The 21,555-nt window shown below is 38.1% G+C and overlaps 1 pseudogene; it reads left to right on the forward strand.

Moving 5' to 3' along the window:
- Positions 1-14,770: 14,770 nt before the first annotated feature.
- Positions 14,771-15,257, forward strand: LOC132227373 (small ribosomal subunit protein uS11-like; annotated as a pseudogene).
- Positions 15,258-21,555: the final 6,298 nt, after the last annotated feature.

Genomic DNA, 21,555 nt, shown 5'->3' on the forward strand with positions numbered 1-21,555 from the left:
GCAAGAAATATTCAAAGTGATGAATAGCAAGAACCTGCAACCAAGATTACTTTATCCAGCAAAGCTATCATTCAGAATAGAAGGTCAGATAAAGAGCTTCACGGATAAGAAAAAGCTAAAGGAGTTCATCACCACCAAACCAGCATTATATGAAATGCTGAAAGGTATTCTTTAAGAAGAGGAAGAAGAAAAAGGAACTCTTACCATTTGCCACAGCATGGATGGAACTGGAGAGCGGATAAATACCACATGATCTCACTCATTTGTGGAATATAATGAACAATATAAACTGATGAACAAGGACTGATCCAGAGACGGAGAGGCATTGATTGGACTGTCGGGCCTTGGAGGGAGGGTAGGGGAGGGTGGGGGAAAGGGGGAAAGATCAACCAAAGGACTTACATGCAGGCATATAGGCCTAACCAATGGACACGGACAATGGGGGGGGGGGTGAGGGCACGAGCGGGGGGGGCGTAGAGGGTAACGTGGGGACAAGGACACATATGTAATATTTTAATCAATAAAAATATATTAAAAAAAAAGTTGTTATTGTTTTATGCTGTATCGTTAGTGTTTTAGAAGTGTTCATTTTCTCACCAATTTCCAAAGATGGTACCTTAAGAAATGGCCATAATGATTTATCCATCTGTCATGTTACAACAGTTTATTACTTTACTCTGTTATAGTAATATGCTGCTTAAAATATCTCTGCTTTTGGCAGAGCTAACAGTTTGCATTAAATATTGCAATGCTCACATTATTTCCCTGTGCAAAAATATTTATAAGCTCCCAATACCAACAGTATATCGTCTGAACAAAGTAAATGCAAGCTACTGGAATCAGAAATTCTAAGAGGGGGAATTACAAAGACTGGATATCCCATGGACCCATAGTGGTAAGCAAAATTCCAAGCCTATTGTTACTTAACAAGGTACAAGGTATGATGGAAGGGCTATATCTGAATGTAATCTTGTCAACTCTCATTAGCAGTGCCTAATCCCTGCAAGAATGCTAATGCCATGTCTTCTTTGGGGGGACCAATTCCATATCAAGCTTCTGTCCATGAGTTTGGAAGCTGGGTGCCCAGGTTACTATTGTCTGTGCTGTGTGAGGGAGTAATTAGGGGTAGGTGCAGGTGGGTTGGGGAGTAGGAGATCAGGAACAAGAGAAAAGATTCAAAATATGGAGTCTTCAAAGTGATTAGCTAATTGAAGAAGGTGAAATGCTGAATTTGTAGCTGAAGAAAACCTATCTGATCTAGCCTAGGGAACACTACTGAAATAACAGACTTTCTATAGAACTTTCTACAATTTCTTAAAGTTTATTTTTATTGTTGACATTATTACAGATATCCTCCATTTCACCCCCTTGCCCCACTCTACCCAGCTCCTGCTCCACCCCAGGCTTTCATGTCTGTCCATGGGCTACCCATGTAAGTTCTTTGAACTTCCTACAGATTCGATGAGCTATAATTAATCTCCTTCCCTTGGAAAGAGAACTTGTGCCTGGGTATTAAGAGAAAAAAATAATAATAATACATCTCTTAATTCATTGGTAACACAGTATCTGAAGACAGGTTTTTGATAGAATTTGTATTTTTAGTTAATGGACATTATAATTTTAAATCATCTAATAGAGAAGAATTGTTATCTAGGACTTAAGTTTTCATTTTATTCTATCCATATGAATATCACAGTACATTTTAGATATTTAGTGAATAAATTAATATGTTTCATTTATATTATATTATTCAAGGAGTAGTATGTATATTTTGGCTAGGACACTTGAATTTTACAGTTTCTAATCAATGTCCCTGATATTTAAATAATTTAAAATAACTTCCAATCTGACTGACTATTTCTGCTTCCTCTCTTTTAATCTTCCCTGGAAAAATTATCTTAAAAGACACTAAAACCCCATAGGCCAGAATCATGTTTACTTGTTTCATGGGGTTCTGGTTGATATAGTTCACTAATTTTCTTTTAAAATGAGACAGAGAGGTGAACACAGCAAGCCAGTTCTCTGCTTGAGTGCTACTACAGAAGATCAGATATTTTTTTTTTCTCTTTTTTTTCACTATTTAATTTAGATGTGTCTTCTGTAGCTTGAAGAAAAATCAGCAGCAGTTCCCATAAAAACAACCATTCCAGGTTATCAAGTCCAATTACAGCTTCACAGTTAAGTATGTATCAGCTGGCTAAGGAATTAAAAAATAGTGCTAAGCACATATCAGTGGATATTTTGCTTAAGTAAGGGAATTGGTTAGAATGGAAAATTCCTGCCATATAAAATATTTTTTTATATATAGAGGTTAAATATTGAACTTATTTGTCCACTTAAGACACAACCAAGAAACTATTTTAAAGCCAACTAGTTAAATGAAAAACATACAAGCAAAATTCCATATGGTGCTCATTTAAAATAATATATTCAAAATTCAAGGTTTTAGTTTAAAATGCTTATTCCCATATCCTGATAGCAAACACAGTGGGCCTTGAACTAAAGTTTACTTGCAACAAATTCTGAGAGGTAGATTATATATACAAGTCACTCTATTAGTTTTTCACTGTAATAAAAACATTTGGTAGTGTTACTTGCCAGGGGGGCAGAAAAAAAAATGACTTTTACATATCATTTGACCTGTCACATGAGGCATTTCCTATATTCTAAATTTTTTAATAACTATAGTCAAATATGTAAACAGGCTTTAAAAAACTAAATTTATCCTCCACTGTTAAAATAAAAATAAGAAAGAGAGAAAATATATGCATAACCCATGGACACAGACAATAGGGTGGTGAAGGCTTGGGGCAAGGGGCAAGGGTGGGCTGGAAGAGGTCAATGGGGGAAAAGGGGGGACATATGTTATACCTTCAACAATAAAGATTAAAAAAGTAAAAAATAAAATAAAATAAAAAAACTTAAGAACTAAAAAATAAAAACTGTATTTATTGTTATTTCTTATTAGGTTCAATCTTGCTTGTATTTTATACTAATATTAGAGGCCCAGTGCAGGGGTGTGGCCTGCGGGTCAGCCTGGTGCAGCTGCTCCATGGTCTGGCTCTTCTGTGGAGCTGGAGCATCCTGGAGACCTGGTCGGGGCTGGACCCAGGGACAATAGCACCCAGAGGCAGCAGAGTAGACCTCAGTCCCACGGTAGCCAGGAACCCACCTCCCAACTTCCAAGGTCAGCTCTGCAAGCCCGGCAGTGGCACTGCATGGCCTATGGGCATCCAGAGGAGGCAGCAGGGAGTAAGGAGGAGCCTGGTGCGAGGAGGCAATGATCGCAGCCCAGGTTCCCGCCCGTCAGCCCAGGGTTAGCAGTGGGAGCAGCAGCTCATACTGGTCAGCAGAGCAGCGCTCCCACTGTGGTAGTCCACTGACCACCAGGGGGAAGCTCCTGCATTGAGCATCTGCCCCCTGATGGTCAGTGCGCATCATAGCAACTGGTCGACTGGATGTTCTGGTCTTTTTGCTATTTGGTCACTGGGCTTTTATTATATAGGATAAGAGAAACTGGTTTTCCAGTATATTTCATTTTCTTAACAAATGTATGAAAAGATATATTTTAACACTCTGCATTCCAACCGATACAGTATACTCACCCCTTCATATTTGTAGGTTTCATATATAAAACATACAAGAAAACAAATCCCCCTAAGTTCCAAAAAGCAAAACTTGAATTTGCCATGTGCCAAGCACTAATCTGAATCAGCCCAAATGAAGTGAATTGTAGCCATACCCTGCTGTAACCTACATACAAATATAGGTTTTGAAAATACTATTCCATTTTATATAAGTAACTTGGGAATCCAAGGATTTTAGTATCCTTGGTGGGGGGTATGGGGAGGCAGCCGTCCTGAAACCAATTCCCTACCAATACTGAGGGATCACTGCATAGCATACAATTCTACATGAAGTTTGAACTGGTTTTCCCTGACAGTCACTAACACTGTGCTTTGTGGAATCATCCTTTTAAGGAAAAAGATGAGCAGCAGGAAGTCCCTTTGTCACTGCAAAGGACTGGCATGGAGTGGGTTTGTGTAGAGCTGGCCTATAGCGTGTGGGTTTGTGACTTTGTGCAAGTAAGATTTCACAACATGAGTCCAGGTGATTTTGAGAGCACATTTATTAAAGCTGGGGACAGTGAAACAAAGGAAGGGTTTAGGGTAGAAGAAGCAATAGGAGAGAGCCTAGGCCAGTGATGGAGAACCTTTTGAGCTCAGCGTGTCAGCATTTTGAAAAACCCTAACTTAACTCTAGTGCCGCGTCACATATAGAAATTTTTTGATATTTGCAACCATAGTAAAACAAGTATTTATATGTTTTATATTTATTTTATATATTTAAATGCCATTTAACAAAGAAAAATCAACCAAAAAAATGAGTTTGTGTGTCACCTCTGACACGTGTGCCATAGGTTCGCCATCACTGGCCTAGGCTGTGCTCTGCTTTGGCTCCCTAGAAAGGTTATTGGAAAGAAATGAGCTAAGGCAGGGTTGCTGTTAGCTCACTGAGAAGATTCAGGGTGTTAACCTGGAATGAGTTGCCACTGCCCACTGTTCCATTCATTGCAAGTCTCATGGGGATCCTTAGAGTTGACAAAAGAGGCTTCTTGCCAAAAATAGTGACATCTATACTTGGGTTACAGAAAAGTACGTCTACACAGTGCATACAGTACAATCATTGTGCCTTTGCTCAGATTGACCTTGAACATCCTGATTAAGGTCCCCACTCTCAGATTGTCCCTGAACATCCAGCGTACTCTAGAGGGCCCCCACAGGTATAAACCATTTACTCTTAAGTATCCTTGCTTAGGGAAGATAAGGTCTTGCAATTCACTAAATTATTCAAGTTGTTTGGCTTTGTTTAATTATCTTGTCTCAGTTTCCCTATTCCATTTGCCAAGGAATTTTCCTAACTTCTTATTATTCTGCCTCACTCTTGATTGTGTAATTCTTAGTGCCATATATGCCTGTGGTTTGAGTCTAAAACCCTCAGAGATGCATGGACACTATACTTATGTTATTCATCTTATAAGCCAGGTTATTTAATTGACACAAATTTTGAGTTGTCATGAAAGACAACTTGAGAAAATATTTTAGACTAGAAAAAGATGCATAAAGATCATGAAAATAGTTTTAAAATTATATTAAACTAGAGGTCCGGTGCCTATACACCAGTGGGTCCCTTGTGCTGGCCTGTGAACTCTTGCAACCCAGCACCACTTGGGGCATGTTGGAGAACCAGGCTGAGGGACCCCACCGGTGCACAGATTCATGCACTGGCCCTCTAGTATGCATATAAGATCTTTGGTTATTCTTTTCCCTCCCTCCTCCCAGCAGCAACCTAACTCATGGCTGATTCTGTGAGGAATCAGGCTCCCTCCTCCCTCCTCCATCTTCCCTCCTCTCTGGGGCCAGGGTGTGAGTGAAGCAGATTCAGGGCCAACAGTTCCCCAGCAGCAACCTAACCCATGGCTGATTCTGTGAGGAATTGGGCTCCCTCCTCCATCCTCTATCCTCCCTCCTCTCTGGGGCCAGGGTGTGAGTGAAGCAGATTCAGGGCCAACAGTTCCCCAGCAGCAACCTAACCCATGGCCGATTTGGCCAGGAATCAGGCTCTCTCCTCTACTGGTTGGAGCATCTGCCCCCTGGTTGTCATTGTGTGTCATAGCTACCAGGCGAATGGTCGAATGGTTGAAAGGTTGCTTAGGCTTTTATATATATGTAAACTAGAGGCTTGATGCATGAAGATGTGTGCAAGAATAGGCCTTCTTTCCCCTGGCTGCCGGAACCAGCTTCCATCCGGCACCCGGGACCCAGGCCTTCGCTCTGGCCACCACCTTCCACCTTCACTCCGGGCTGGAGCTGCCTTCCACCTTCGCTCAGGGCCAGAGCCACCTTTTGCCTTTGCTCTGGGCCAAAGCTGCCTTCCGCCTTTGCTCCAGCCCTGCCACCCTCCTGTAGCTCCCTCCACCCCCAGCGCCCCCTCATAGCAAGCATCCTGCCGTGCCCCGGCTGCTCTGCGCCTGTGCGCATGTGCTGCCCAGAGGCCCAGAGAGGCCCAGCCCGGCCGCTGCCAACTTTGTCACGTCAGTTTGCATATTCCTTCCTTATTGGCTATGGGTGCCGCCATCTTTGTCACAAAGTAATGGTCAATTTGCATATTCCATCTTTATTAGATAGGATAAACTAATGGTTTCTTGATTACTGAAGAGAAGTGATAGTGAGGCATTGGGTAAAATAACATGTTTATTTTTACCCAAACTGTTTTCACAATTTCTTATTTAGTAGTATTTACTGAGAATATGAAAAGAGATATGAAAAAAATGTCTGTACATGTATAGTCTGTGTAGCTTTATGTGTTATATTGAAAATTTAGAACCAATTAAACATTTAAAGTTAAAGCAATTGTAAACAACATCTGTAAATTAATTTGATATATTAGAAGTCAATGTCACATATTAGGCTGATTTTTATAGGCATAAGAAAATGGTCCTGATAATTAAAGAAAATTGATAAAGATTAAGATTAAAGATGGACATTATATAACAATAAATTTATAAGGAGTGTATACATATCTTATATAATAAAGAGGTAATATGCAAATTGACCATCACATGGCTGCCCTCATGTGGTCAAAAGATGACCAGCAAGGGAGGGAAGTTGGGGATGACCACACCAGCAGGGGTGGGCAGTTGGGGGGGACCAGGCCTGCAGGGGATGGCAGTTGGGAGCGATCAGGCCAGCAGGGGAGCAGTTAGGTGTCGATCAGGCTGGGAGGGGAGGGCAGGCAGGCGAGCAGTTGAGAGCCAGCAGTCCTGGATTATGAGAGGGATGTCTGACTGCTGGTTTAGTTGGACATCTCCCGAGGCATCCCAGATTGGAGAGGGTTCAGGCTGGGCTGAGGAACACCCCCTCCAGTGCTTGAATTTTGTGCACCGGGCCTCTAGTATGAAAATAAAATACTAAATAAAAGAGACCATCATGGTAACATTGCTCTCTAAATACTGTTTTGTTTTTTACATTTTGTTGTACTTTCCAAATTTTTTAGAGTACAATATGGTATTTTTTTAATAATCACACAAGAAACATGATCAAAACTTTAAAAAAAATTTATATAATGGCATCTATGAGAAACAGCTATTTTTTAAATATATTTTATTGATTTTTTTACAGAGAAGAAGGGAGAGGGATAGAGAGTTAGAAATATAGATGAGAGAAACATTGATCAGCTGCCTCCTGCACACCCCCTACTGGGGATGTGCCCGCAACCAAGGTACATGCCCTTGACCGGAATCAAACCCAGGACCCTTCAGTCTGCAGGGCGATGCTCTATCTACTGAGCCAAATGGGCTAGGGCAAAAGCTATTTTTCTCATGATAAAATTAGAAAATAAAGTACAATAAATGTTGATTATGCCAAGTTTTTCATTCATCTTTACATAGAAATATCTTATATATGGCTAAAATTAATTTTAACAGAAATGCCTTTATCTTTCATGAAAAAACCATAAGAAAACACCCAAATAACATAAAATTATTAATGAACTTATTTTAATCCTATAACTGCATAAAATTAATTTTCATATTATATTTATTTTTAATAATTTTATTTATTTATTTATTTTAACCTATATTTTTATTGATTTCAGAGAGAGGAAGCAAGAGGGAGCGAGAGAGAGAAACATCAATGATGATGGAGAATCATTGATCGACTACCTTCTGCATGCCCCACACTGGGGATTGAGCCTGCAACCCAGGGATGTGCCCTGACCAGGAACTGAACCATGACCTCCTTCATAGGTCAATGCTCAGCTACTGAGCCATGCTGGTTGGGCTATTTCATTAATTTTTTTTAAGAATTGAGAATTCCCTTAATTCCTAAGATCATCTTTGTCTTGTTAAATTATGAAAATGTGGTCTCCTGGAGGAAGGATAATTTCCCAATGATTTTCTGTGTCTTTTAAGAGTTTACTTGCTAAATTCTTAGGGTTTTTACTTAACTCAGATAGAAATCATGTTTAAGGACACAAGATCTGTGTTATTATAAATAAAATGTTCAGCAAACACGGAGTTATTTATACCAGCATGTGTTTGCTTTTTCTGGGCACACTAGATGTCTTAATTAAAATCTACCTAAATATATATTCCAGAAAAAAAGAAACTCAGCTAATATTTGCAATTATTATACTGAGACATCATGCCACAGACATTTGGTACTAAAAATATTTCTGTGCAGTATTCAATAGTAGGTTTGGCCAAGGCTAATCAATTACTTTGAGCATAACAATACATACAAACAGCAGTTTGATATCAAGGTAATAAAAATCAATAAGCTGATCAATAGACAAATCTCCTATCCAGATTTTGAAGCATTCTTATCTGGTTTTCTGCTATAATTACCTTTTGATGGACTTAACATGTTTATTGACTGTGAAATTGTATTTCTACAGAGACAATGCACATCTGGAATAACAGCATGCAATTCAGCAACCCCCAGAGTACCACACCATTGAGCACAGGACTTCAAATAGAGCCCTCACAGTGAAAATGAAGCTTATTCTTTGATATGCTAATGCCTGACTTGGCTGAGTCTCATTTTAGACTTGCCAGTACATCAGACAAACTTCAAAGTGTCAGGGGGGTACTTTAAAGTTACTGTAGCATTTGCTTATTTTGAGGAATACACACTCTTACTATTACACAAACAGCTTGGACTTTCTCTGTCTCACTATCACCTTATCATCTTTAATTAGTGCAAAACCCCTGAGTACCAGCCTGTGAGATCAAATGGAAATGTCTGTTTGATGCTCCAAATGCCTTAAGAGGCAAATGGAGGAGCAGCTGTTTTGTATAAAGTGAAGGAAAACAGAAGGTATCATAGAAGAAAAGTGTGTGAAAACTTAATCATCTCCAAATGCTAAATGGCCTTGTCATAGTTATAAGATACGAAGGGTAATAACTGGAAACATTTTCTACTGAGGGTTTTTGCTCTACAAATATCCACCCCCGCTCTCAGCTCTAGTGCTGAGGGCTTGTTTCCAGAAAAGCATCTGATCCCTTGAGCTAGAACTTGGCACTGTTGGGTTAAGGAATGTTCTTTGAATGCAATTGCACAGTTTGAGCTTCAGTTCCCACCCATGGAGGATAAACTCCTAAGCCTGGAAGAGTCACACTATGCGAGTTTGAAGTTCTATGCCATTAACTCAACAGTTGATTCTCATAAAATTTGTAATGTTTTACACCCATGATGTTTATATTAAAATATAGTAAGATATTGGCATTCATTAACCTTTTAAAAATGCTAGAAATATATGGATTACAAATTGAATGTGGGGCTGGGTTTAATCCCTGCACATGAGAAACCAAAATCCAAAATCTTAGTATTTATTTTGTTTAGTCATAGGATTTATAAAATAGATACTTTTAAAACAAAAAAACACCATAATATGAGTATAAATACACATGTATATATACATATATAAAAAAATGTTATCAATTACCATCTTGTAGAGATAGACAATGAGGTTTTTATTTGTATTATGAAGCTTGTCTAAAGAGCAATATCAAAGTAAGAGAAGACAAATGGAAATAAGAAACTTAACAAAGTCGTTTGAGTTTTGATGTGCTTGGAGTTTTGGACTTAAGAGTAGTGTTTATGCCACATGATCCTGATTTGACTAATCATACCTTACCATTCTCAGTTTATAGAGTTAGATGACACAATGCTTCATGCTATTGATAGACAAAATTGAATTGACTCAGCAGCTCAGAGAAATGGTACTACAGTTGAACATTTTTCTTTGGGTAGCAACCTTACCTCCACTATAGCCCTAGATGCTGATAAAGCTATTTCTCTATTCCTTAGGCCCCAGAGAGTGACATTTCTAATATTATCACATATCCTTTTTGAAATAGAATGCCAGGTAATGCACTGTTTCTGAATAGACTCTATGGGTTTTCATGTGCTTAAAGCAAGGGCTATTAGTTTTAGTGCTCTCGAGTAAAGCGACTAAGCATAACTATTGGCATGCATTTTGTGAGCGAGTACATAACAAGCAGTGCAATAATCTTCATAAGGCACCAGGCACATCAGAGAGAATGGATGTTTTCCTTTGAGCTCCAGACAAGCAAGTGCTTCTACAGAGAATGCAGTCCATTAAACAGTGATGCCCTAATTCACATTCAGTTCAGTAACTGGGTCAAGAGGCAATAACTCTTTAAGGAACTATACAATTTTTGACCTAAAAGAGCTAAGATGCCATTATGTGTACCTCTTTTATTTAACTGAAACTTGGGTTGAAATGAGTTAAACATGAAAAGGTAAAGGTACATGACATGGTAATAAGAATCTTAGAACTTTCGAATGGAAAAAATTATATATACACTTATGATCTTGTCACTGTCCCTCGTTTTTAAGTTGTAATGAAACAAAACTCAGAAAAGACAAATGGCAAGCTTATGATTTCATTTTAGGTTATAGAACTGAAATTACATCTGTGCGTTATTAAAGAAGATTTTAGGCATTAATGTCACAGACTCTGGAATTAGAATGTCATGGTTCACCTCCTGGCTCTCCCTCTTCCTACACTGGTGATTTTCAATATGCTAATTAAGTGTGCGTGTCTTTGTTTTCTCACTAATGAAATGAGAATGAATATAAGGTATCTATTTTTTAACCTATATATCTATGTGATCACTGGTATTGAGGATTAAATGAGCTGATACACGTTAAGTGCCTAACTCAGAGATTAACACATAGGAACTGCTCAGTGTCCTTGTCCGTGTGTGTGTGTGTGTGTGTGTGTGTGTGTGTGTGCGTGTGTGTGTGTTGTGAAGGCTGAGAGAATCATTGAGAAATATTTTGGAGATATGATACTTCCTTCCTAAATAAGTCAGCTTTAGCAAGCTATGATCCATAGGCCAAATCTGGCCCACCATCTGTATTTGTATATAATTTTATGAGACTGACACGCTACCTACTGCGCTAACGAGGCACCTTGTATATAATTTTATTGGAATGAAGCTTTACATACATTTATGTATTGTCCATGTCTTCTTTCATGCTATAACAGCAGACTTGAGTAGTTGTACATGGGACATGCACTACTGTAAACATTTTCATCTGTCCATTTACAGAAAAACTTGGATACCTCTGTCCTAGGAAGATGGCATTTTCTTACACAATGACACTAACATCATCATCCCAAAAGAATTTCACATTAATATAATATTGATTAATAGGTAGTCCATTTTCAAATTACTCCAATTGTCTGCAAGGAGTCCTTCCACCTATTCTCCTGTGCTCTTTCAAAGCCCTCCTTTCTATTCCCAGCAGTCAGTGCTCTGATCTAAAAGGTCAGAGCATATTTTCTTACACAGACTGGGTCTCCATCTGATGTGAAGTCATTTGTCACCTCTTCAAGGACTCTGCTACTGTATTTTCATTTCCACACAATCTCTACCTGAAACTCCACTCCTGAGGGGCTTGACTTACATAAAATTGAAGTTGGTATTTTCTCCCATTTGTTTTTTAAGCATGGGCTTTACTAATCTGCATATAGCAGACAAGGCATTAATTTTTAGAAAATTCAAAGGCTCCCATTTTCTCTTTATTCTGTCCCTTTTCTTTTAACTTCTTATTGTTACTATCATCATCCTCACCTTTATTCTCATTATCTCCAACCAATGCTTTTTTATAAATTCAACAATCAAGACTACAGAGATACTTCTGGAATAGGCTGGAGTCTATTGGGAGGGGTGTTTGCAACAGAATATTTCAAATTAAATTCTGATGAATTTACTTATTTTGAACTTAGCATTTGTTTTCCTTGCATTTTATTTTTGTTTCCCTGTAATCTGGTTCTCTTTTTTATCCCTGTATAGTGGTCTTTTTTCTCTTTGTTTTTTGCTTATTTTCTATAGATTCAGGTGTCTCTATCTCAGTAATGCTGCAAGTTCTTATTTTAGAACATTTTGATATCTCCTAAGTAGGAGTTGTATATGTATTACTTGTATTTATATTAATACTAGAGGCCTGGTGCATGACAGTTACCCTCTCGAAATCTGGGATCCCTTGGGGGATGTCTGACTGTTGTCAGTTTAAGCCCAATCCCGCAGGGATTCCTGTGAGATCGGGCCTAAACTGCCAGGCAGACATCCTCTTGCAATCTGGGACTGCTGACTCCTAACCTCTCACCTGCCTGACTGCCTGATCACCCCTAACCTCTCACCTGCCTGACTGCCTGATTGCCCCTAACTGCTCACCTGCCTGCCCAATCACCCCTAATCATCTCTGCCTTGGCCCCTGCCGCCACCACAGCTTTGTCTGGAAGGCCATCCGGAATGACATCCAGAAGGCCGTTCAGCTATCCAGTCTAATTAGCATATTACACTTGTATTATAGATTTCCCATTTATCATTAGGGAGAAGAATCATTGATTACTTTAGACCTGGAGGGAACTTTAAAGATAATATAGTATATTGTTCATGAAATGGGATACATGTTAAATTAGGGAGAGTAGATGAGCAAATCACACTATTAATGAAGTATTTCATGGAATAATTAAAATGATAGCTATTCATCTCATTTAGAATCTTATTTTACATATTTAGACATTAAAACATAGAAAACTTAAGTAACAGTGTTAGAATCTTAGGGAAAATGAGTATTAAACCCTTGTTCTTTGGTTTATTTCAGTTTACTCTATAGAAGAATTTTATCTCAATGAAGTATAACATGTGTTGTTAAGAAACACATAAAATTAACCCAATTGCAGAGTTAACACCCTATCTAAAGGTAGATGTGCATTTTTCCTCATTTAGTTGTTTATTGCAAGCCCTAATAATACTGTTCCCAAATATCTTTTTGTAGATCCTGAAAACTCAATTCAGTAAAGTGATTGCCTTGTACTAGTAGGTGACAATATTTAAAAATCCCACTGGAGGCTAGTGCACAAAATACATGCATGGTGGGGGGGCAGCCCTCAGCCCAGACTGCACCCTCTCCAAACTGGTACCCCTTGGGGGATGTCTGACTGCCGGTTTAGGCCCGATCCCAAGGATCGGGCCTAAAATGGCAGTCAGACATCCCTCTCACAGTCCTAGACTACTGGCTTTTAATCATTCACCTGCCTGCCTGGTTGCATCTAACTAACTCTGTGTGCCAGCCTGATAGACCCTAACTGCGCCCCCCTGCTGGCCTGGTTGCCCCTAACTGCCCCCCTCTGCCAGCCTAGTCACCCCTCACTGCCCCCCTACCATCCTAATCGCTCCCAACTACCCCCCCTGCCAGCCAGGTTGCCCCCAACTGCACCCCCTCTGCTGGTCTGGTCGCTCCATGCAGCCTACTGTTCAGTCATTTGGTCATCTCTCACTAATGCCCCTGCTGGCCTGGTCGCCCCACACAGCCTGCTTGTTCAGTTGTTTGGTTGTCCCTCACTAACCTCCCTGCTGGTCTGATTGTAGCAGCCATCTTGTGAAGGTGTGAGGGTCAATTTACATATTACCTATTTATTATATAGGATATTATAAAAGCTTAATATGCAAATTGCCCCTTCAGGCAGTGGTTGGACCGGGAGTTTGACTGAGAGACTATGACGTGTGTTGACCACCAGCGGGTGGTGCGGAACATGGCAGGTGTCAGTGATGTAGTGATGGCTGCGGGCAGCAGTGGAGGTGCACTGAGGGAGAAAGAGAAAATAGCAATATTAAAATATTTCTTCTAATTATTTCCCTTTCAATGTGGACGAATCCGTGCACCAGACCACTAGTACTGATATAAAATTTTTAAAAGCTGGGGTTTACTAGTATATTTAATAGCTCCCTAAAGGGGAAGATGATCTTATCTCTAGTAATAGATCTGCCTATTTTAATATAAAATTTGATAATATATTCTAATGTTCTTATCCAAGGTCCAGAATGGGTTAATTAAGGAAAATTACTCACAGAGGATGGCTCCTCAATGTAACTCCATTTAGACTTTTCACTATGCTACACACACACAAAAATAGGGATATTAGTAGGGCCAAAGATTCAAAATTAGGTGGGTAAAATATTTAAACCCACCTAATTATGAGAAATTAACTTCTTTGTCTAACACTGATTTATCCCAAGCAGCCTAGAATTACTGTGTGAATATTGCACAATTCTGCAAACATGTCCTTTTGGGTGGTACCTGCCTTATACCACTTTCCTTATTTCCTTCACTATCTTGGTGATGTCTCCAGTTTTTATATACTTAAAAAATGACATCTATGTTGCTGATGCTAGGCAAATATATTGTTATGTACTAAAATATCAAACTTTTCTATCAGTGACCTCTAAAATCCAGATTTAGAGCTCTTAATGCCTTTAAATTAATAATTATTTTCATCCATTTGCTGATATCAGTGCTGTAGACTTTTTAGTAGAGATAGTCATAAAAGAGCACTTTCAATTTTATCTTGCTTTTCTATTACAGTCTCTATGTCCTTGACCTTATATACAAGTTTATGGGTATGTAATTATTCATTTAAATATTATTTAATTAAACATGGCATTAATTCATTAAATATTTATTGACTAGAAATAAAATATGATGAAAGTTATAATAGTGAAACCACAGAATAATATCGTAATACATAGGTGGGAGGCTAAGCTTGTCTAGAGGTAGGTCATCAAGGCTTCCTTGGGAAGTGACACTTCAGAATTCGAGGCAATGAGATTTAGGAAGGTCAAAAGAGTAAAGTGAGAAAAGGGTGTTACAAAAAGAGGGAACAGTCCAGTGTTGGAGTCTGGATGAGATCCGCAGAAATGGCACCTCGCAAGGGGAAGGAAAAGAAGGAAGAACAGGTCATCAGCCTCGGACCTCAGGTGGCTGAAGGAGAAAACGTATTTGGGTCTGCCACATCGTTGCATCCTTCAATGACGCTTTTGTCCATGTTACTGATCTTTCTGGCAAGGAAACCATCTGCCATGTGACTGGTGGGATGAAGGTGAAGGCTGACCGAGGTGAGTCCTCTCCTTATGCTGCCATGTTGGCTGCCCAGGATGTGGCCCAGAGGTGCAAGGAGCTGGGCATCACTGCTCTTCACAGGAGGAAATAGGACCAAGACCCCTGGACCGGGGCCCAGTCAGCTCTAAGAGCCCTTGCCCGCTTGGTCGGACGGATTGAGGATGTCACTCCCATCCCCTCCGACAGCACCCGCAGGAAGGGGGGTCGCTGTGGTCCTCGTCTGTGAACAGGACTCCTCAAATTATTATTTTCTGTTAATAAATTTTGCCTTCGTTTCCAAAAAAAAAAAAAAAAAAGAGGGAGCAACTGTAAGTGAAAAAGCTCAGAGAGTGGGGAGAGCACATTTGAGAAACTGGAAGATACACAGGATTACTCAAGGCTCTCCTTTCAGAAGGATATAGAGAAAGGAGGCAGGGATGTTTTCAGGGCCCAGATTGTGAAAGACCCAATAAGCAACCACATGGATGGAATGTGAGGACATTAGACATTAGGTCAGACAGAGTATGATATCATTTATATGGGCATCTAAACTGTATGATATCATTTATATGGGCATCTAAACAACACTGAACTTGCTAAAACAAAGAGTAGAATGGTGTGACCAGGGGTTGAGGGTAGAGGAATTGGAGAGATGTCAATGGTACAAACTTGCAACTACAGATAAATAAATCTAGGAGGATATCTAATACACAACACAGTGATTATAGTCAACAATACTGTATTACACCTTTCCAAGTTTCTAGGAGACTAGATTTTAAAAGTTCTCAGTACATAAATGTCATGATATTATATGACATGCTATATGTGTTAGCTAACGCTGCTGTAGAAATCATATGGAAAGATATGTGTGCCAAACGAACACATCATACACTTTAAATTTATGCAACGTTTTGTCAATTTTATCTCAATGAAGTATAACATGAAAAAACCATAACAATCTATTAATGAAACAATAATTGCTCTGGTTTTATTGTAAAGAATAGACTATAGAGGAGAACATATAGAAGCAGAAAAGTAACCAGCAGTCGTTTCTGACTACTGTGATTGCCATGGAATTGGATGCAAGAGAGATTAAAGTAGTTGAACCAGTAAAGTCGGATAAATGGTGAAATGTTTTAAAATGATAATATATAAAAATAATGTATGCTTTTTTTTAGAATTTTGGTTGGGGAACTAGGTTGAATGTTTGTTTTCATGTAATGTGCTGAGTCTGGAGGGAGAAGCCACAGATTTAGGACTGGGCTAGAGATACAGGATGAGTAACAGTGTTACTTCATAGTAGAATGTCTAGAATGAGAAAGCTTGCATAAGCTAGAGCTCCTACATATGACAACATTTAAAGGTCATATAAAGCAAGAGAAACCTTCGAAAGAGAACGAGAATGAGGACCCAGACATATTGAAGGGAAATGAGGAAATTAACTACTCGGTCATGGAAGCCAACTTCAGATAATGGGAGGAAAGGTGGAGGATATGGTGCTTTACATGGGAGGAACTATTTAAGATGGAAGAGCATTAAGAAAATAAGCCTGAGTTCAAATTGAAGAAGTGCTGCTTATTCGAATGTTTCTTTGGGCAAGTCTTCACTAAACCTCATTTTTCTATTGGTACTACATTACTAGTAGAGTAAATTATGCAAGCATTTCATTAATTCCTAATTTTAAAGTGATGGACACTCAGTAAATGTTTGCTGTTTTTATGTACTCTCGATAGAAGCCTGGGGCACATTATTTAAACTGTGCATAGTCTCACATTTCAAGAACACCATTCAGCAACCAAAATAAATGTTAAAAATTCCAATTCATTCACCTGCCTTGTAAATCATCCTATAAAACTCAGAGCACTACATTTTAAAAATGCTTTTAATGCTTTATTTTCTCCTCAGTATTTGGTCCCCCTCACTCTGCTTAGGGCCATCTCATATGCCAAAACAGCCTAATTCTCTCTGACCGTCTGATTAGCACTTCAGTTTCTCTGTGACCTTTATGCATTACCTGCCTCACTTACTGCAATAATGATTTATTTCTTGCTACCTTTATAGCTCTGCTCCATTTATCTTTTCATTCTAGGATTCAAGCTGGGGAGCAACCTCAAACTGGAGCACGTTGTCCTTTTGGCAAAATTAAAGAGCAAGAACACTGATGGAAACACGTAAAGATAGTTAAGCCTTCTGCTCAGAATCTGTATTCACATTACATTAGCCTGAGCAAGACACACAGCTAAATCTGACAGTGGGGTGGGACGAATACTCCTTTCATAACAAAACATTGTAAATCGCATGGTAATAGGGAGAGTTTTATACTATTTTTACAGGGAATGAGAACTAAATAACTGAGAACAGTCACATCATCTACCACAATAGGGAACAAAAGTTTAAAATAAAGTTAGTTCTAATCAGCATTCTAACCAAGTCTTCAAACCTTCATCAATCTCAGGCAGGCAAATTAAAATTATCTTATGGATGAGAGATGTGGATTGGGAAGGGAAGACCCTGGAGGGCACTCACATGTTAACAGATCTTGCTCCTGATATTGAAAGCAATTGAATGAGCAATCTAGGAATGCAGGGTTTTTGTTGTTGTTGTTTGTTTGTTTGTTTGTTTTTCTTAATCAGAGAATTGGAAGTCTACATTTATTTTAAAAGTTGTGTTTTTTTTTTTAATTCCTAAGAAGTAATAATGTCTATGATATGCACATGCAAGTGTGTGGCTGAAATGGGACTTAGAAGATGACTAGGATTCAGGAGGAGGTGGAATTCCAAAGCTCAATTGTTGAATAAACGTTCAAAATGATGGCAGGATACAGAGTAGAGAGGAAGACTATGACCTGGATGTCAAACTTTAATTGATTGAGGGAACTTGTATATGGCAGTGACACAGAGAAATGGAGGCTTGTACATAAGGATCATTTATTTAACTGATAATGGAGAGGTAAATACTCGAAAATATTTTGGACAACATTGTCATCATGGATCTTTAAAATGTTCTAAAAGTTGAATGAGGTGGTTGAAATGAGTAGAAAGTGTCATAAAATTCTGATGTGCAGGCTGATTCTGCTATATATTGTTCTAAATATACTTTTAATACAAATTCTCTACTCCAGTAGATGGAATTAAAATACTGATTTCAAACTCATCTCAATATGGCAGAATGGAGTCATTACTCAAAATGGGAAAGGACTTGGAATTGCAAGATCTGAATTTGAACATCACTTCTTTATGTCACGTAGACTAAGATTGAATCATCTCTTTGTTCTTTCCAATTCTAAAGTGTGTATGCCTTTAGGGCAGCGATTTTCAACTGGTGTGTCAAGGCAGGCACACTGATGTACCACAAGAATTTTAAAAACATGCAATAGCTGACTATTTAGTTAGGGGCTCTGACCTCTTTTCCCTTTCAGTGGTTCTCAACCTTCCTAATGCCTCGACCCTTAATACAGTTCCTCAAGTTGTGGTGATCCCCAACCATAAAATTATTTTCGTTGCTACTTCATAACTGTAATTTTGCTACTGTTATGAATCGTAATGTAAATATCTGATATGCAGGATGTATTTAGGCGACCCCTGTGAAAGGGTCGTTCGACCGCCAAAGGGATCGCGACCCACAGGTTGAGAACCACTGCCTTAGATTGTAAAATAAAAATATGACAACAGCCAACACAACAATAGCCTCGGGTGTAAATGCTCTGCCTTAAACCATAAATAGATAGGTCAGATAATAGGGTTGCATATTATTGGTAATAACATATAAGGTTGTGTCTGGTTGGTTAAATTTTGGTACCAGAAATCTTATATACAAGTATAGGCACCTGACTTTTTAAAAAGTCACTTTGGAGCAAAAAGCTAGGTAATTTCTCTCTCTCTCATTTTTTTTCCTTTTCTTTTTTTTGTAAATCAATGAAAATTATACCGATCATTTTTTGTCAGATTGGCAAAAATATATAACATATTTTTGGAGTGCCACAGAATTTTAGTTTATGTGTTCCATGAGATAAAAATGGTTGAATATCATTGCATTAGTGTCATGTCCATAACTTTATTTTTATTGTACTTTTTGTCTTTCATTAACTTCCTTTTCGAAGTCTTTGCATTTTCTAAGACTCTTTAGGGGTGATTTTTTAATTTAATGAGACCCTGTTATGATTTCATGCCTACTTATGACTATGAGTAATTGCAGTTATACTTAAAAGTAAGTTTTTATCTTCCAAAATAAGAAAAGAATTAAGTTTCTGCTGTTCCATAGTTGACCTGCCTTAAGATTCATTTGTTGTAAACTTTATGCACTTACTAGTATATTCAGCCTATAGCAATCAAACTTCATTGTTTCACAAATGATGATAGAGTTTGAATTTGAATCACATTGAATTAGAATTTATAAAATCAATCATTTAAAAATTACTTTAGTAATTAGTTGAGTAATATTTACTATCTTTTAGGAATGATCAAATTTATGAGTCGTGAAAACTTTATACCATAAATTCAATTTATAGTAATAAAGTATATTTTCTCAAGAGGAAACAAACATTACCATATGCCAGTAAATAAAAAAAGAAAGAAGAGTAAAGATCTTGCTTTGAGGATAAAAATTTTAAAATGCAGTATGAACTAAGTCAAAAATGTTTTAAAAAGCATTTTTATGTCACTGAATTTAAGATTTGTATTTTTCACAATGCTATGTAGAATCAACTAGTGGTTTGGTAAAAACCATTCATATTCAAAGTAGAATGAAAAAAACTAACAGATATATCATTTAAAAGTATCAACATTTATATTTCACCATATTGATTTTAGGAAAAAAATTGAATGAGTGCTTGTTTTTATTACATGGTAATGGATGTTAATATCAATGGGAAAATAAGTACTCCTTGTGGGAGGAATATTGTAGAGAAATTTTTCTCTTGGGACTTCATAAGAATCCATAACCTTGAATTCGTATGTGCTGAGTAATTCCTTCCACGACCCGCGTGGAGTAGAGTTCGGTATCTGAAAGAAGAGCCGCACAACAAATGAAAGAAAGAGACACGAGATAATTTTGCAATACCGGGGGACCAGGCGGTCAAGTCCGGAAAGACTTCCTCTCTGTGCTCAGGTCTCACCAAGCTTTTATTCATCTGGAGTAGCCCTTAGGGTAAGGAGGTTTTAATGACACACATCAGCAGACAATTTTCAGGAATAGGCAGAGTATCTGATTAGCTCATCAACAGATCTCCAGGAGTATCTGATCAACAATAATCAACAAAGATCTACATAAGTACCTAAGGAATTAAGTGAACTAAGGTGGAGATGCTTCAACTATTATTACTTAAACTAGAGGCCTGGTGCACAACATTTGTGCACGAGTAGGATCCCTAGGCCTGGCCAGCAATCAGGGTCGATCAGGGCCTTCCTTCCCCTGGCTGCTGGCTGCCAACCCAGGCCTTGCTCTGTTCCACTTCTCCCCCTGTTCCTACGTTCTGCACCGACCTCTGGTGGTCAGCACATGTCATAACAAACGGTCTAACTCCTGGTTGGTTGAACTCCCGAGGAGACAATTTGCATATTAGCCTTTTATTATATAGGATTAACTGGGTAGTTCGCAGTTCTGACCTTTACTAGAACTTCAAAGGTTACTAGCCTTTTTGGGGGGGTCTCTGTCTAAACTTAGCTAGTAAAGACAATGAATGGACTCCGGCAGTATGTACAAATGGCAATATAGGAACAGAGCTACATTAGCAATATATAACATTAAGCACTATTCCAAACCTAATGGGAAATCTGTTTAAAGTGAGCATCAAACTTACTTGACTAAAACACCTATGTGTCCCAAATGTCAGTTCTCTGCTTTTATGACCTATTACAATGAAACGTACAAATTAGGGAACTAATCACACTTTAACATTAGACTTTTTACTTTTTAAATATCAAGTTTTCATATTTGTAGAGTTACTTTTAGAGTCTTAATTCATTGTTCATACTTGAAAAATATTTTGACAGAAATTATTCTTAATTTTATGTCATTAAAAATGAATTCTCTGTTCACTGGTATTAAGGATACATTAAAGTAATTTTGAGTTGATGATCAGGATTACTGTATCATACATGTCCTATATTGGCTGAAAAGAAAATTCAACTCATAGATATTTTAAAAGTTGAAACATAATTTTCGTGGTATTGTTTTGATAAATGTTTTATACAAATTCATTCCATTTTTCTTCATTCTTTATTTCCAGTTGTTCAGGCTTCCTTTACACCACTACACAATGGGAAACTGTCCCATTCATTGGCAAAGAATGCACACTAATGAATTCTACTATGCCATACATTATGCAAAAGCCAAGCAGCCTGAAATATCACTGTAATGTGTTATTGTTCCCTTTGACAAAGAAGTAAAATTCATTGTGAATGCTGGTTGATTTTCAAAATATTTAGCAAGGTTTTGGGATTCTTTCTTTCTTTTCTTTTATTTTTTTACTGTTACTGATTTTAGATTTTCTTTGTCAACATATCTTATATTTTAAATTTTACTTTATTTCATAGAATAACTAAGTAAATAGCTTTAGTATTTGACTATATTTTCCTAC

Source organism: Myotis daubentonii, chromosome 1 (assembly GCF_963259705.1).
Source record: "Myotis daubentonii chromosome 1, mMyoDau2.1, whole genome shotgun sequence".
Taxonomy (NCBI): domain Eukaryota; kingdom Metazoa; phylum Chordata; class Mammalia; order Chiroptera; family Vespertilionidae; genus Myotis; species Myotis daubentonii.